Source organism: Artibeus jamaicensis, unplaced genomic scaffold, assembly GCF_021234435.1.
Source record: "Artibeus jamaicensis isolate MK-2021 breed Jamaican fruit bat unplaced genomic scaffold, CSHL_Jam_final scaffold_833, whole genome shotgun sequence".
NCBI lineage: Eukaryota > Metazoa > Chordata > Mammalia > Chiroptera > Phyllostomidae > Artibeus > Artibeus jamaicensis.
In genome coordinates, this window is record NW_026522056.1 from 15,374,691 (window position 1) to 15,388,427 (window position 13,737).

A 13,737-nucleotide genomic window follows, 5' to 3' on the forward strand; every position below is an offset into this window, starting at 1 on the left:
GGAGAAGTTCAACTGTGTATAGACTAAAAGCCAAACAATGACATGAACATCATTATCTGCATCCTTGAACATGGCATTTGGTCGACCGGGACAGAGTTTAAATGTATCAGGAGAACTAACTCTTTGAAAAGAGATAGGGTAGATAATTTTGCTGTAGTATACTTACTTTTTAATTTATATTTTACATAAACTTGAAATTTTGCATATTAGGTGCTAGGGGTTATAGCTGCAATATTTAATAAATCTGTAAAGGTCAGTATATCACTACATCATTTTTTAAAAAACAAATGTGTGTATTTAAGGAATAAATAGAATAGCAGGCAGAAGGGGAAACTGAGTCAAATTCATGCAGACAAAATCATTTGTGGATTTTTAAAAATATATATTTTATTAATTATGTCATTACAGTTCTATTTCCCCCTTCATTCCCCTCCACCCTGCACACCCTCTCCCCCACCATTTCCCCCTTTAGTTTATGACCACATGTCTCAAGTTCTTTAGATTCTATATTTCCCATACTATTCTTGCCCTCCCCCCTATCTATTTTATACCTACCATCTATGCTACTTATTTTCTGTACCTTCTCCCCCCTTGTCCTTCTCCTACTCCCCTGTTGCTAACCCTCCATGTGATCTTCATTTCTGTGGTTCCACTCCTGATCTAGCTGCCCTCTTAGTTTGTTTTTGTTTTAGGTGTGGTTCTTAGTAACTGTGAGTTTGCTGTCCTTCCACTGTCCATCTTTTTTATCTTTTTTTTCTTAGGTAAGTAAGTCCCTTTAACATTTCATATAATAAGGGCTTGGTGATGATGAACTCCTTGAATTTGATCTTATCTGAGAAGCACTTTATCTGTCCTTCTATTCTAAATGAAAGCTTTGCTGGATAGAGCAATCTTGGTTGTAGGTCTTTGGTTTTCATGACTTGGAATACTTCTTTCCAGCCCATTCTTGCCTGTAAGGTCTCTTTTGAGAAATCCACTGACAGTCTGATGGGAACTCCTTTGTAGGTGACTGTCCCCTTATCTCTTGCTGCTTCTAGAATTCTCTCTTTCATTTTAATCTTGGCTAATGTAATTATGATGTGCCCTGGTGTGTTCCTTCTTGGGTCCAACTTCTTTGGGACTCTCTGAGCTTCCTTGATTTCCTGGAAGTCTATTTCCCTTGCCAGATTGGGAAAATTCTCCTTTATTATTTGTTCAAATAAGTGTTCCACTTGTGGCTGTTCCTCTTCCCCTTCTGGTACCCCTATAATTCAGATGTTGGAATGTTTAAAGATGTCCTGGAGGTTCCTAAGCCTCTCTTCATTTTTTTGAATTCTCGTTTCTTCATCCCTTTCTGTTTGGTCATTTTTTTCCTCTTTCTGGTCCACTCCTTTGATTTGAGTCCCAGTTTCCTTTCCATTACTATTGGTTTCCTGTGCATTTCCATTCATTTCAATTAGTTTAGCCTTTATATGTTCCTCTAATTTGTGACTATAATCAACCAGTTCTGTGAGCATCCTGATCACCAGTGTTTTGAACTGTGCATCTGAAAGTTTGGCTATTTCTTCATCACTTAGATTTATTGACTCTGGGGCTCTGAGTTGTTCTTGAGCCATGTTTTGATCTGTTCGTGCCTGTTACATATGAGGAGGTGTTTACCAGGGCAGGGCCACCCAGGTCGCTGGTTTGTGATGCTGTATGTGGGGGTGGGGTCAGAGAGGGACAATGGCGGTCCCCTCTGCCACTTTCCACCACTGGGGCCTGCACGGTCTGTCTCACTGCTTCACTCCTTCACCAGTTTATCTGTACTCGACTGTGTGACCCTGGTTAGCCCTCAGTGAGTCCACCACCTTGTGCCCTCAGTGGGTCTGCCCCCTACTCCACACCTGGGATCTGCCTACCGCTGCCGGAGCACCTGGGTTGTGTGCCCAGGTCAGTCCATGGTCAGTCTGGTGGATCTTTCCTGCCCGACCTCACTCTGCTGCTGGCTCTGCCCCTCTTACCAGTTTGGCTGAAGGGTTCGTTGTTGTCAGACTTCCATGTAGTTCAATTTTATGTGGTTTGGCTGCGTTTTTGTTGCTAAAACTTTGTTGTTTTTAAACCTGGTTGTGTGAGAAGGTATAGTGCTTCCACCTACGCCTCCATCTTGGTGGAAGTCTGTGTGGATTTCTTTTTTAACCTGGTGAACTTTATGACCCACTTCCTTCTTGTGCTCTCCTTGTCTTGCAGCTGACTAGATTTATCTTCCTCTGTGTTTGATGAGAGGTCCATCCAGGGCCTGGAAAAGAGAAGAACAAGATGCTCAGGAATAACATGGAGAATGCCACCAGTGAGAACACTGTCCCCAGAGAACTTCGTTTGACTCCAGTTGGATTGCAGATACAGTTGATTTAAGCCCTTGTTGGTACCTGAATTCAGGGCATCAGGGTTTTGTTAAAATGCTCAGCTTGCCTGTGAGGACTAATAGCCTGGTAGGTCGTGGGCTAATGTTTTCTATGTCTGATGCAGTGACGAGATGGTAATCCTTATACCTAGCTTACAGATAGGAAAACCAGGACATCGTAAATGGGAAGCCTTATTTTTAATGCCTATTTATTCTTTTGAAATATCACCAAAATGGAAATATGTTCTACCACTTGTGGAGGGGGGAGTTAGATGATTTTTTCTTAGCATACACTTAAATAAATTCCAGAGGGGAATAAGGAGACTCAATGTAAAAAATTGAAATTAAACCAGCACTAAGAAAACAGAGTGAATATTTACTTGATTTCAGAACTGGGTTGGATTTTCTAACAAGGGCCATAAAGGAGATCACCACATTTTATGATATGCATCTTTTAAATGTTCTGTCCATCTAAAAATACTACAGACAAAATAAGAAAGTGAAAGTCAAATTTAAAGAAATATTTGCAACATATAAAAATGAAGAGATGACCTACTACAAAAAGAAATCTTAAAAGTTAATTAAATTGAGCAAAATGGTCAATGAACGAGGATACTTTACACAAGAAGAAATGTAAGTGGCAAGGACACCTACCAAAAACGTCAGCCTGCATCGTCCATACAGTGCACGTTAGAACAGTCTTAGGGTTGTGCAAACCAAACTAGCAATGACCATGGAAAACCGGCTCTGCACCTGGACTACGTACAGTGTGAGGTGGTCCAGCTGGCCTGGTGGGCAATGCAACAGGTATGAAGGATCCACCTGGGTTTTGTTTTCCTCCAGGTCCTCTTGACCTTCTGACTGTGTTCTTACAGTTTTATTGGGGTATCATTGGCATCCAGTGAGCTACACATATGTGAAGTACACAGTTTGGTAGGTTTGACACATGTGCACACCCATGAAGCCATCATCGCAATCAAGAGGACGACCCCCAAAGCTTTCTCGTGTCCCTTCGTAAGCTACTCATCTTCCCACACCCCCTCCAAGTAACCGCTGCTGTGCTCTCCGTTACTATAGATTGATTTCTATTTTTAGAATTTTATGTAAATTAAATCATACAGTATATTCTCTCTCTTTTTTGGGGGGGGGTCTCTATTTTTTCACCCAACATAATTATTGTGAGGTTTACCCATGTTGCCGTGTGTCTGAGTGGTGCTCCCTGGTCAGGGGTGGCATTGCTTACTTCCTTATTCTTCTGTCTGTCACAGGCAGGAAAATGCCTGCTACCTTCTAGACGTGTATTCTAAGGAAACTGTCAGAGATTTGTTCAAAAATTTGTGCGTATAGGTGTCATTATAGCATTATTTACATTAGCAAAACATCAGAGGCTATTCATATGGATTCCTGTAAATTAGAGTCAATCCACTCAAAGAAAAGGCAGTATTTTAAAACTATATTTTAAAGAATTTTTATTAATACAGGGAAGCCTTCATATATAATGTTGCTTTTAGAAAATGGGACAAAAGTTCATTTTATTTGAATTTTGTAAAAATAAAATCATTTATGTACTAAAAGAAAGGTGAGGTAAATTCTATTGTAACATGTATTGTAACATGTAACATACAAGAAAGGTTGTTTTAAGACTCAACATACAGAAGCAAAAAAAAAAAGAGACAGGTTGATAAAGATAACAAAATCTTTGCCAAAAAAAAGAACAAAATCAAACTATACCTGACAAACTGGGAGAAAATATTTGCAACATTTATTACAGATAAAGGGATAACGTACCTAGTCTATAAAAACTTTTTAAAAATTAAGGGAAGAAAGATCAAAAACTAGATCAAAAAGAGATGAAAAGGTCCAAATAAACAGTTTATTAAAAAGTCTTAAAAAGGCTAAATGTGAAAAATATTCAACCCCACTCAAAATTAGGGAAACGCAGAATTATGACTTCACTGAGTTGTCATTTCTCACCTATCTAACTGGTGAAAATCAAGAAGTGTGGCAACACATTCTGTTAGAGAACTCGTGGGAAGCAGGCATCCTCACACCTTGCTGGGTGGGACAGAACAGGTGAAACACCTTCGGAGGGGATTTTGCCAGTAAACACTAGCTACCTCTCTATGTATAAAACCACCATTTGACCCAGCAATTCCACTTATAAGAATTTACCCTGAAGACACAACTCCAGAAAAACAAAAATACCTATATCCAAGTGTATTCATTGCAGTCTTGCTTATAATTTTAAAATATTGGAGATAACCTGAATGTCTATAATAGGAGAGAGGCTGAATTAATGATGGTACACCCACATGATGGACTACTATGCAGCTATGAAAAAGAATGAAGGCCTTAGCATAAACTTATGTGGAGTGATTTCTAAGATATACTGACTGTTAAAGGAAAAAAGCAGTGACTTTTAAGACCATGTTTATGTTTCACATACTCAAAGAATAAATAAGAGCATTAATAAGTAGAATCAATGAGGATGTGGCATAAAAACTGCAAATATAAATGAAAAGAAGCAAATAATCCTAACGCTGTTTAAATAAACAACAACCACAGAGACAGGAAGCATAGGGACCCAATCATGTAATTTCTGAACACAGTAATTTGGTTATACCCTCAGGCTACAAACAAAAACTATAGGCAATTATGGCAGTTATTAAGTTTGTTTTTTCCACAGTGGTATGCATGAGCAATTCTGAAACTGCCTTATGGATACTCTCAAATGGAGTAAATGATAAGATTCATATTTTTAACTATCAGAGAAGAGAATTCCAAATATGCAAAAGGAGTTGTATTGGAATTTGAAGTGTGAGTATAAACACATGGTTTCTATATAGATGTGGAAATCAATGTGAGTCTCAGGACACAAACATATCTTCCTAGCTGTTTGCTGAGAGTGACTAAAAGCAATAATATCCCAGAAGCAGTGAACTGGGTTTTTAAGTATCGCCCTCTACTAAAAACAGATAGAGTTCCTTGGAGAATTGGCTGATTTCAGGGGCTGGAGCAGCTTGCTTTGCAAACGAGTAAGGGTGAGCTCAAAGGCTAAAGACACACCCCAAAGACATAGGGGTCCAGACTGGTGGGGCTCCCACTGACCAATTCTGGGGCAACTTGAGAATAAAAAAAAAGAGAGAGAGAGAGAGAGAGAGACCAATAGCTTATAACAAACTAAAACAAGAATCCATGGTTATCAATAGCAACCTAAGTAAGTAAATAGATGGAAAAGAGGCAAAACACTTCCAAACAGTAGAATGCAAACTAATACACAAGGAATGATGGAACTAGAAAATCACCAGGTTGGAATTATTATAATAATAATCAATTCAGGTAAACATCATCAAGGATGATTAAAATAATAGGTAAAAATTGGACAATTAATTGAACATTTACGTAGTATTCACGTGATCTCCCTACAGGACAATTTTAATCACAAAGGGTAAACAGCCTCATTTACACCAGAGCATGTTGTTGGACAGGACTCTCAGCAGCTGGTCACTGGTCAAAGTTAAGGTCAGAAGTTGTGGGCTCCTGCGGACACTGCCCCCCTTCTCCAGAGCACCTGCCAAGGGTGTTCAGCCTGACTCCAGTCCACAGCTGAGGGTGGACTGCATCCGAAGCTGGAACTGTTCTGCTTAATTATCTAAAAGAGCAACGTGAAATAAGACGGGGAAATAAGCCAGAGAAAGTGTCCTCGCTGGGATGTGGCATCTAAAACAAGAAACTCATGAAAACAGAGGAGAGCAGGGTTGCCGGGGCTGGGGGCCGGGGAGTGGGAAGGTGCTCGTGGAAAAGGCACGGATTTCAGATGGAAGGCGTCTGAGTTCCCGGGGTCTGATGCGCAGCAGGGCGACCCTGACCAACGGATGCTGTGGCCTTGAAAGTAGCCAGGACAAGAGACAGTAGATGCTCTCAACACCACCACCACCACCGCGAAGGGATGTGTGTGAGGCAAAGGGGACGTTAACTAACCCGGTTTGGCGAACATCGCACAACAGACACTTGTACCAAATCGCTACGTTGCTAAACGTCAATCACATCTCTATCAGGCTGGGAGGAAAACTTAAAAATAAAATCAATCTTTATGCTCTTATATTCCACACATGCATGAGCACGTATTTATTTTTATTATACATGTATATTTAAAACCTTAAGAGCCAGGGCCAGCTGCCAGGGCCTTGTCGCTGCTCCCTGGGCAGGGTCCCACCCTCGGGGCGGGACCCGCAGCTGCGGCGCCGCCGGAATAGGCCCGAGTGGGACGGCGACCGCAGGACAGCTGTAGTCCCGCTGGCCTCGGGTGGGACTCGTTTCCCCGGGGCGAGGAGGACGTCACAGGACAGATGGGAGTCTAAACCCGGCGATGAGCAAACCCTGGCTGGGGAACTCTGTCGTTTTCCAGGGGCGTAAGCGTTCCAGCCGATGAATCCGAGGGGGTCTGTCTGCATTGTCCAAGTGTCACCGATTATTTTTAAAGCAACTATTATTCGCTGCAGATTCATGGGCCTTCTTGGGTGCCTTGGAAAAGTATTCTTTTCTATGCAGTTATAGTTCTTGAAGATAAAATTTGAAACAGCACTTCTCACAGTGTCAGGCATCAGTAATAGAGCCAGTGAGTACCAGTCTCACAAGCTAATAAAAAAAAGAGTGGATCAGAAAGGTGGGAGGGGCCATGCGAATAGAAAGCCCCGCCCTCGGGGCTCTGAGGATTGGCATGTGCCCCGGGTTTGACAGCCTCGAACCGAGGCCCCTCGCAGACTCCGGTCCCCGGCCGTGACCTCCGTGGGTCTCTGAGTTTCCCTCGGGCCCCAGACCAGAAGTGTTAGCAGGGCGGGCTCTCAGCTGCGCTCCAACGCGCTCCAAAGGGGTTTCTCAACTGCGGGCCGCGGATGTCCCCAATTTTGTGTCGCTGGTGACCCTGATTCACCGATCCGGCTCATCCTGGCACAAAACCGAGTGCGTGGTTTGTGTTTGTTTTCTTTAGTCTAGATTCTTCTCATTCCCTTTGGTCCCTGGGAGCGAGAAGTCCCTGAATTTACTCCCAAAGCCTGCCACACTCGACTGTGGAGAAGAATTCTTGAGCCCTCATTTAGAGGAACGAGACAAAAACTGTCTAGTAACCCAGTTTCTGAGCTGCCTTTCTGTGTGACCCAGTCAGCGCAAAATAAACTCGTACTAAATGGCACACTCTTTGGGCCAGCCCAACCAATTTTCTGGTGTTTACAAAATATTTAAGAAAGCAGGACAAAAACGTTTAGAACAGAAACCTTGGAGACTTTAAATGTACTTTCCAACGATTAAAAAGAGAAAGTAGGATACCAAGCGTTTATTATTCTGTATTGAAATCTGGTGTTGCCCTTCATCTTATTCCAGAAAATAAACTGACATTATGATGTGAAATGACATAAATGTAAAAATATAACATGATTGATTGGTGAGTGGCTTTCAGACCTTAGAGCCCAAGCAGGCTTGTGCTGTCTGCATCAGAGTTACTTCCATCGCTTTCACGGTCCTAAGAACCAACCCTTTTTAAGGTGACTTGTATGAAGTGGTACTTTCTACATCCTTTTCACAGAGAGACAGGCACCAAGAGTCAGTGGCCCAAGGTCCACAGCACAGAAATGACACAGCACAGACCCAAAGCCTCTTTCTGACCACGGAGGAAATGTTTCAGCTACGGCGGGGGCATTAAACTGACTGTCACTGGGGGCCACATCAGCCTCGCCTCAAAGGGCTGAATGTAATTTTAGGACTGTAGAAGCATAACTACTCCTCAGGGGTTAAGTGAGAGCTAGACACTGCTGCCAGGTGGAAACAAGGTGCCAGGAGGGTTAAAACAAGGTGGAAACAAGGTGCCAGGAGGGTTAAAACAAGGTGGAAGGTCGGATTTGGCCCGCGGGCCTGGTGTTCGCCTCCTGTGAGCTCTGGCATCGGCTTTCTGCTGTGTCTGAATTACTATTGGAGGCAACTTGTCAGGCCAAACTGCTTTCCCCTGCTCCCCAGCACCATTTATGGGTGGCTTCCCTTCTCCTCACCCACCGGTATCTGATAAACGTTTAACAACCAGCCCTCAAAGAGCTGATTTGTAGCATTTACCAATTTCCATGGCCAGGTTCAAAGTGGCCAGTTTCAGGTTTTCAGCTGGAGGCCCCTGGATGTGGAGATGGGGGGTGATGGGCAGTAGCACCCACGATGCAGGATTTGAATTGTGTGGCTACAGAGGAAGTACAAGTGACCGCAAGAGCACAGGGAATAATGAAACGTAATAAAATGAGTTTCAAGTATTTATTATCTTTGGTTTAGATGTAATAGGAGTCATTATATATTTATATAATCTGATTCTAATTTTAAAAATTTGTTTTAATTCCTGAAAAGACAACAATTGGCTCTCAAGAGCCAGTTCTCTCAGATAATACGTTTCCCGAAAGTACGTGTTTGTGTAAAGTTGAGAGAAGGGGGAGATTAAGGTATCGGGTTACTCTCTCAGTGGCGTCAGACTTTGAACTCTCTCCTCCAGACAAATTTCTGGAGTTACCAAACTTCTCTTCGAAATGAACAGCCAAGGAAGGGGTTTGCTGGCTACTGCTGAGAATTTTGCGGTCTGCTCCGCCATCTAGTGGTTGCAGCTAGAAATAGCTACATTCGCTGCAGCTGTTTGCGCTCAAGTTAAAGAGCTCTTCTCAGGTGGGGATTATTCTTTAACCACTAGAATTTTCAGCCACTAATTAGGCTTCCAGTGGGTAATTTAACTCATGTGGTACCAAGGCACATGAGAATAAATTCCCAGGCATTGGGCCAAGGGGCACTCGATTAAGAAGTTAGCAAGGTTTTTGTCCTCCACGGAGATCCCTACCCCAACTCCTGACTAGTGGGGAGGAGTTCCACGTTTGGCTTCTAAACGTTAATCAGAATATTGATGTCCGAACAAGTAGCCACTTAGTCTCATGAATACACAAGTTTCTATTTCTTGGCTATGCTATACTTTACTTTTCTCTAATGTAATATACACATGTTCTAAATTATTATTATTATATATAAAGTGCCCCACACCTCAACATTTGGAAAGTCTTTCTGTAAACCTTATTTACTTATTCAAAAACCATGTATTGATATCTGCCACGTGGAAGGCAGTGGCCCAGGTGACTCCGGGGGTCTGGAAATGGGTCACGCTGAGACAGCGTCCCTGAGTCTGTGAGATTTGTAAGGGAGTCGTGGTCTGCGGGGGCGGAGGGCGGCGGCGGGGGGTGGGGGGGGCTGTGCTCCATTTCCCCGTAACAAGGGCCCAGTGAGAGGGGCAGGGCAGGTGTGGCCTCTCTGCTGCTTTCACTGGTAGGAGCCCGAGGCGGCACAGCACTGCCCTTGGCCTTACACTTGACTGATTGTTTGGCTGGGTCTTGATTTCAGGTGAAAGGTCACCTTAATTCAGAAATTTAATGGTGTTGTTCTATTGTTTTCCTGTTTCCAGGGTCTGAGGTTAAGAAGTCTAACACCATTTGGATTCCTGTTTTGTTCTGTTTTTTTTTTTTTTAAGTGACCTATCCTGGTTCTTCTGGAAATATTTAGCTTTTCTTTTTATCCCCAGTTCTGAAGTTTACGGGGATGTGTTGTGTTGTGAGTCTTTATTGACATAGGGGCTCAGTGGGCCCAGAATCTGGAGAACTGTGTCTTTAGTCTGGGGGAGTTCCTTCTGTCTGTTGTTGATAATTTTCTTTGTACAATCTTTCTTTTTGTCCTTTCCTTCCTTCCTTGTCTTTCCTTCCTTCTTTCCTCCCTCCCTCCCCCCACCACTATTTTGCTGTTGCACCTGGTACCTTGGTCCTCAAATTTATTTATCTATCACTTCCTGTTGTCTTGGAAAAAATCTGAGAAAAAATTTTTAACTTTTATAAAAAACATTGCCTGGCAGACTTTTAATTTCTAAAGTTCTCCTTGCTTTTTCTCTTTTTAACAGACCGTGTTCTTGTTTCAGCGAAGCCATATTTGCTTATCTCTCCAGCACGTTCATCGCTTTTCCTTCTGCTCCCTGCACAGTCTCTGTTTCTTCTGAATTTTCGGCACCATGTGTTCATTTTGGTTACTTTTGTTCTCCTTTTAAGTTAGAGCTTCTCGAATACCTGGCCAGTCATGCCTGGCACTTAGGAGCGAGGCCTATATCTGAGCCGACTGATTGTAAGTCGTATGTCTCAGGAGGCTGGTGTCTGGCAGGCTTTACTGTAGTTTGATTGACAAGGGACCTCGCTGCTTTACTGGCGACCCCTAGATGTTAATGCCCCGCAGACAAGGATGCTCGTCTCCGGTCTCCTGCCAGAGGGCGCAGGTGAGTCTGCCCGCAGACGGACACAGCCGGCAGAGGAAGGGGCGGGGTGAGGTGTTTCACGGTTTAATATGAGGATTTTTCACTTCCTTTTATTTTTCGATCTGGCACCTCATTCTACCCGTTGCGGGGATCTTGATAATCTTCTCTAAAGAAGCAGGCGGCTGTTCTGAGGGTTTCCCAAGACTTCCTAAGATACCAGCCTGAGCCTGTCTGCGCCGCGGCCCGGCATCCCCTCGCCATCGCAGGGCGTGGGCGCGTCGCGGGAAGTCCCCGACGCTGCAGCCTCGCACCAGGCAGCTGGGAGCTCCCGCGCCTTTCAGGTTTATACTCCGAGCGCCTGCCTTTTAGTCATGAGGTGCAGGGCAGAAAAATCAATAAAGCGCCCATCTTACAACAACTGCGCAAATCCTCCTTGGTATAAACTGTCAACTGCAGTTATTTACAGCCGATGAAATGGAAAGGCTCATAGGACAAGAAAGACAAATTTGTTCATAACTCCTTTCTGGTGACGGGATGCCAAGAATTGGCCGAGTAGAATTAGCCCAACGGCCCCAGGTATTGAAATGAGAGGGTGAAACGAGAGTGTGAAGCTCCGCCTCCACTTCGGAAACCCCGAGAAGCGTGGGTGCGTGGGGCCCGGCGCAGCGCACTGTGTGCGCCTGGCCTCCCGGCCTGTCGGCTCCGCGCCCTCGCGCTAAGGCCCAGAGCGGTGAACGCATCGGGCTCCTCTCCCCAGTTAGACCTCACGGGCTTTTTGCATTACAGATTATGTTTTTACGCTGGGTATCTGTGCGGCAATCACACTCTCGTGTGTCTGGGATCAGCCTTCTGTCATATGGGTGATGACATATCCTTCCTGGAACACTTGCTAAAACTTAGAATTCACTTGATAGAAGACAGTGTTTTGCACGGCGCAGTGGAAGATAAAGCCGGCAGAGGGAACTTTCTCAACTCCTTCACCCCGCCCCCTTCCCGGGGCACAAGCCCCCCAGTGGGCCCCCCACTAAAGGCCCCAGGTGGCCCAGCCTCTTTGACTGCTCTGCGGCCTGACCGTCGACTTGCGTGGATGGTACAGAGCCCCCACCCACAGCTGCTCTGAAGGCGGCCTGGGTCTGCAGGACTCCTGCCCCCCCCCCCCCCGGGCTGGCCAGTGACATCTGTTTCCCTGGAGCCATCTATGTCCTTTCTGGTCCCCTTATTGTCCGTTGGGGGCCTGAGAGAGGTAGACACCAAGTTAGGATTCAATGTGCAAGAGACTTACGGGGGTGGGCGGATGCGTGAAGGATGAGTGAGTGGGGGTGGGCGGGGAGCCAGCAGACCAGAAACGGCCCAGACTCCGGCGGAGAGGGAGAGGAGGGAGGGACAGGGAGGAGGGGGCTGGCGTTTGCTAAGTGCCTTGCATATATTATCTCACGTCTTAGGACAAAGAGTCCGTCACGTAGACTCAGAGGCTCAGAGAGGTGAGGCGGCTGGCCCAGAGCCACACAGCCGGCCAGTGTGGAGCCAGCATCGGAAAGTGAGGGGTGAGACTTCAGAGCCTGGGCTGCGGCCACCACTTGAATCCCCGAGGAATTAACATTACTTTCTGCTTGAGGACGGGTTTTGTTTTCTCAGATAAGTTTTAAGGAGTTTAAGAACAGAGGATGCAATAAATATTTATTCTGTAAAATGAGTTTAAAAAGGAGTGAGAGAGATAAGTAGATACAAGAACAGATCTTTGTACCTGTTCTAGCAGACAAGACACCATTTTTTTTAGACCGCCTGGGGCGGCCCCCAAGTCTTCGTTCAGGACGGTATTTAGGAGGAGAGAACTCTCACCAGAGGCTTTATCAAGCTCGTGCCCAGGGGCAGGGGTCAAAGCAGGTCAGGTCTGGGCCCTTCCAGCCAATAGTCTGTGGATGCTGAATATGCAGAAGGTAGAAACGAACAGCAGCCTGAAACTTCTATAGGCACACGCATAAAGAAGCTTTTCTCCCCAAGATGTTTACATATGTAGGTACATATCCACATGTGATTATAAGAACATGGGGTGCAAAACGTAACATTTGTAATTAGGTAGAGCTATTGTCAAGGACGTGGAGGAGCAGATAGACAGCGTGAGGCCAAACAAAGGGAAGACGGAGGAAAAATGCCTGGAAAAGTCCCTCAACGGTGTATGTGACGCAATCACACGAACACAGCTGAAGTTATATATAATGTGGATGGAAAAAGAAGGAAATGTCAACTCTGAAACAAGGAGCAATGAAAAGAAAAGTCTGCATCATCACTGATACGTTCTTTGCAGTTTGAGGGAGACATCAGACAGATCTGGTGAAGGCGGCAGCTGACGTCAGACCAACGGTGTTAAGCTATGACGCATCCCGCCGAGCCTCGGGGCGCCAGTGTCCACGCAGCCTCTGCCCTGCATTGCCGTGCAGGTGTGAACGAGGGAGGGAACCGGGGTGTGGGAGAGTGCTGTTCCCAGACCCAGACTGTAGGTGGCAGCAGAAGCCCAGGAATGAAGGAAAAGCCCGCCCACGCGTCCTCCTGCAGAACCGCCAATCCTTCCAGAACCAGGTGCTAGGGTCTCCTCCTCGGTTTCAGCGACTTGCAGAGAGACCTGGAAGACTTCAGCACCCACGATGGTAGTGGGCTCCACACACCATTCGAAACCATCCTGCCTCTTCCCCAGCACGAAGACATCTGACATCACAAGTACAAACTCAAAAGAATCATGTAGTCATGTTTCTTTACGTACACACACATACAAAAATAGAATGTCTCTCTCGGTATTAGGACGTTATTATTAATCAACACTTAATGAGAGAGAGCTTTGAAATTATAGCCTATGACAGCCATCATCGGTCATTAATGTTATTTATTCTGGAACAGATTCTCCCCTTTTGACTGTGTTGCCAAGGAAACAGGGCAGCTCCTTAGAGAGGAACAGAAGCGGGAGTTGTGGAGGGCTTCCTCCTCCCTGTGAACCCCGTGGCTCTCCTAGAGATGACGTCAAAACCATGGCTTCTGCCTTTCATTTCCTCGGATAGTATTCAGTTTGCACAGGCCTGAT